Genomic DNA, 5093 nt, shown 5'->3' on the forward strand with positions numbered 1-5093 from the left:
AAAAAAAAAAGAATACATCCCTTGTGTGCAGACAGCTCATCCTGTCTTCTAATAAAGCTCTGAAACTCTGTTCCAGGACTGGTTCCTGGCCACCCCCTCAGCACCCAGTTCAAAACTCAGCTGAGAGTTTTGTCGGAGGCTGTCTCAGCAGCCACATCCCCAGCGTGAAGGGGAGATTCAGGCAAATCCTGAATTGAAGGATGCGTACAGCAGATGCGGGGTCTGGTTCTAAATCAGGCAGGGACAGTTTGCTGAGTGCATCAGGGTGACCCATTTCCTTACCAGGCTTATGGACTAGCCTGTAATTGTAGGCTGCCATAAAGATTGACCACCTCAGCATCCTTGGAGACAGGATGTGAGGGGTTTGCTTGTCTGTAGTAAACAGACCTAAAAGAGGCTTGTGGTCTGTAAAGACCGTAAATGGGAGACTATAAAGGAAATCGTGAAATTTCTTTATTCCTGCAACTATGGCTAAAGCCTCCTTATCAATTTGAGCGTAATTTCTTTCCACGGGGGAAAGTGTCCTTGAATAATAAACTATGGGAGCTTGTTGCCCATTTGCCATTATATGGCTTAAAACTGCTCCTTTCCTGTATGATGACGCATCACATGCAATACTGATAGGCAGCTTTTCATTAAAGTGTGTTAATGTAGAGTGACGACAGCAGTGATTTGACTACTTTGAAACTGTTTTCGTGGGCGCTAGTCCATTGCCATGGTGCCCTTTTATCTAAGAGCCTGTGTAGAGGCTCTGCTAATGTAGCCTTGTGAGGTAGAAAGGCATGATAAAAGTTAAGTAGCCCTAGGAATGCCTGCAGTTCTCCCTTTGACTTTGGTCTGGGAGTCTGTAAAATAGCTTTGAGCTTTGAGTCAGCTGGGTGTATTCCGGCAGCATCGATCTGGAACCCCAGGAATTCTGTGGAGTTAACTCCTATTTGATATTTTTCCCTTTTGAGCTTCAGCCCTGCTTTGCAGAAGCGCTGAACAACACACTTAAGCGTTCTGCAAGTATCTCTCTGCTGATTCCCCAGCAATTAAAATATCGTCAAAATAAGGACACACACCTGGGATGTTTTTTAACGTGCGTTCCATCACACTGTGAAAGAGCCCTGGGGCTACACTGACCCCAATTTGAGATGACAAACCTTGAATGCCCCTCTATGGGTAACTATTGTTTGAGCCTCAGCAGAGGCGTTATCTATAGGCAGTTGCTGATAAGCCTGTGCCAGGTCCAGCTTTGCAAATAAGTGACCTCCTTGTAAAGATACCAGAATGTGGCTAACTACAGGTACCAGATACGCATGCTGCTGAAGTGCCTTATTAATAGTGCGCTTATAATCAGTGCAAATGCGCACTTCTCCTTTAGGCTTGACCGGTGTAACTATGGGGTTTCCCACACACAGCTGTCAATGGATTGCAAGACTCCCTGTTGAACAAGCTTATCTAACTCTGCATCGATCTTGGGCTTAAAGGCAAAAGGCACTCTGCAAGGATTTACTCTGATTAGGGCTATGGTTGGATCAAGGTGGAGAGCAATTGGTGCTCCTTTGTATTTCCCTAAATTGGGACTGAATATGTCCGCAAACTCTTGGCAGACAGCTGCCAAATCCGCTGTTTGGGTTCTGTTGATGCCAGTCACATGGATGCCCAGGGCATCAAACCGGTCTAAACCGATCAGGCTTGTTCACTGGCCTTCCAGCACCACAACACTGAGTGGACCCTCAAACTCTTTGAATGTCACTTTTATCATAGCTTCTCCTTTAACCGCTATGTGGGAGTTTTGAAAATCTGTCAAAACTAAATCTGATGGCTTGAGTCTGACTTGTTTTCCACCATGTCTGCAAATGAAATTAAAAGTCTTATAGGAGATTATAGACACAGCTGATCCAGTGTCCAGTTCCATGGGGCATGGAACTCCTTGCAGCTTGACTTTTAGTCTAAGCTTTTCTTTTAAGGGGCGATGGGTTCCAGTTCTGAGGATGCTCCTTCTTCCAGAGCAAAATCCTATTCTATTCTGCCCCGGGGCCCCATTCCCTCTCCTGGGGAAGTCTTCACATGGAGATTCCCTCTGCGATCTTTACAGATGGTAGCGATGTGGCCTTGTTTGCCACATGCTCAGCACACAGCTGCGCGAAACCGACATTCTGAGCACTGGTGTCGTCCACCACAGCCAAGACAGCTAGGGAAGGGAACTGCCTTGTCAAGCAGCCGGTGACTTCTTTCTGGGATCTTCTGCACCCAGTCGATCTCAATGTCTGAGTCTTGATGTTCTGTTCTCTGATTCTTCATGATGCACAGCGGTCTGGTTGGGGAAATTCTTTGAAGGATGTAAAGCCTTGACGGCTCCACCTGTGGACTCTTCTGCCATCACTTCTTTCAGTGCATCCTGGAATGTCAGGATCTCTTTAGCGAACAGCCTCTGCTGTAAGTCTCTGCTTCTCAGGCCACATACCAGTCGGTCCCGGAGCCTGTCTTCTAGGTTGGGAAACTCGCAAAGTTGGGACGCTTGGCGTAGGGCGGCCACGAATTCAGCAGCGGACTCCCCCGGCTGCTGCTCTCTCTGCTTGAACGCGTGTCTCCATGCGGTGATGGACAGTCTTGGTTCGATGTATTCTTTGAGTCTTCGTTTCAAGTCAGCGAAAGTAACTGACTCCAATGTAGCAGGAGCAACTAGGTTCTCTGCTATATCAAAGGTTGCAGCTTTTAAATTATCTTCTCTGACCTGGTTTGCTCTGAAGTAGTTTTCTACTCTTGAGATATACAAACTCCATCGTTCGGGGTGCGATACGTCGAACTCTGAAAGCTTGCTGACTTTGGCCATGGTTTGGCTGTTATTGTGTCTCCAATGTCTTATGCTGCTAGGGCTTCTGTGAGTTTCCTAGGGACGGGTCCCAAGGAATGTGCTACCTCCAGCGTTTGTGTACTGGCAGGCAGAAGGGGGGAATGCAGTTCCAACCAAGGAGCTGATGCCTGGTCTTACCCCTTTAGTGACTTAGCTCTTTCCTCCTAGCAGCATAATCACATCTTCGTCGCCACTGTTGTGTAGTGGGAACAGCGAGACATTGAAGACATGGAGTTGAATTAATAGCTCATTATTAGGTTCTCACAGAAGCAAGCTCTAACAGCTGCTTGACTTATATTTATACAGACCGCCACTAGGTGGCGGCCAATCAGTTTAAAGTACTCATTCCCACCTAAAACACAAGGTTTAAAGATATGCAGACGACAGTCTATGATTCAAATAAAGCAATCAGTTAACCATTCTTTATAACAGACCCTTTGAATTGCTTAATACATAACAAGAGGACCCCCAGATTATGCATGGTTTTTGTCTGGAGAAGTGCAACCCTATTGAAGACCAAAGAAGCTAAATATCTGGATGCAGAGGGGCTCAACCACAGCCATTTTGTCTTACCAAGGTTCATTTGAAGTCTGTTGTTCCCCATTCAGGCCTCCACAGTCTCCAGGCACTGAGAGAACATCCACAGCATCACTCACTTCACCTGGGATGGAGATATATAACTGAGGCATCATACATATACTGATGGTACCTCATCTCAAAGCAATAGATAATGTCATCCAGTGGTTTCATGTAGATCAGTATAGATGATGTAGGTGATGTAGATCAGGCATGTCAAACTGCCGGCCCACGGGCTGGATGCGTCACAACAAAACTGCACCTACCCCATTGCTGGCAATGGGGGAAAAGTCACGATATGTCACGCGATGTCATGTGACATCGTGAGTTTGACATGCCTGATGTAGATCATGTAGATGTTAAAAAGTAGCGGAGAAAGTACCGAGCCCTGCAACACACCTCAAAAGAGGGCTGTGAGCTAGACTTCTTGTTCCCTATCAACACTAATTGGGACCTGCCTTGGAGGAAGGAGGTGAACAAGCACAGAGCTGTGCCACCCATCCCCAACTCCCTAAATTAGCTGAAAAGTATACCATGGTAACAAAAACAGTTAAGAGGTCAAGAAAAACAAGGATGGATGCACCATGTCCATCCCTATCCCACCAGATGACTGTGACCAATACTGTTTATGTTTCATATGTGGGCTTGAAACATGAGTGAAAAGAATAATCTGTTTGCTCCAGGATCCTCTGAGGTTGCAATGCCACCATCTTCTCAACCATAAGGGAAGTTGTGAGACTGGATGGAAAGTGTCCGATAAGGGAGAATATTTGTAGCTAAACTCTGACATGTGGGATCCTTGGTGTTCTCTGAGCTTGTTTTCTTGCAAATGTTTCATTACCCAAACTAGGTAACATCATCAGTGCTAGTCAGTGTCCAGAACAGTAGGATCTACGAATGGCTTCATGAGGAGGGGATAATAATAAATCTTTATTGATTAGCCCTTGGGCCATATCAAAGTGCAAAGTTCCAACAACAAATCATTACCAAAGTCTGATAAAAGCAATTTAAAATAAAATTTGATAAAATACAGTTTAAAATGGAACTTAAGATGAAATTGGAGTAAAATACAGTCTAAAATGAAGTTAAAATAGAGTACAGTAATTTAAAATATAGATAAAATATGATAAAATTATATCTTGGAGTCACCCTTGCAATCTACCCCAATCAGTCCCACATATGCAGATCTCAACTGAATCATTTTGTTTAAATACTGTGCTGTGTTAAATGTTATTTTCAAGTTCTGGCCGCACACAAGGTAAGTTGTTTTGATATGGGGATCCCAATGAGTCATTCGTTTGGTGTATAGACCGAGGTACCTGTCTCTCACCCTCTTGTACAGGCAACAATCAAATAGTATGTGAGCCAGGTCTTCTACCTCTGCTGCTCCGCAAATGCAGAGATGCTCATTGTAAGGTATAGAATGGAATCTCTCATATCTGACCATTGTGTCAAGCTGTTCGAATCTCGCTTGCATAAATACCTCCCTAAGGTGTTTTGGCAGTTGTAACTTCAAATAGCTGTCTACTTGAAAAGTACGCTTGTATTTACTCAGCCATTTCAAGTTACCCACCTTACTAAGGATCGCTATATCATTTTGTGCTTCTATATCCTTAATTCTTTGGGCAGCCCTTTTTTTGAATTGTTCTCCTGTTACGCAAGAGACAGGAAGACC

The sequence above is a fragment of the Protobothrops mucrosquamatus genome, unplaced genomic scaffold (genome assembly GCF_001527695.2).
Source record: "Protobothrops mucrosquamatus isolate PMUCROS unplaced genomic scaffold, P.Mucros_1.0 scaffold3023, whole genome shotgun sequence".
In the NCBI taxonomy this organism is placed as follows: Eukaryota; Metazoa; Chordata; class Lepidosauria; order Squamata; family Viperidae; genus Protobothrops; species Protobothrops mucrosquamatus.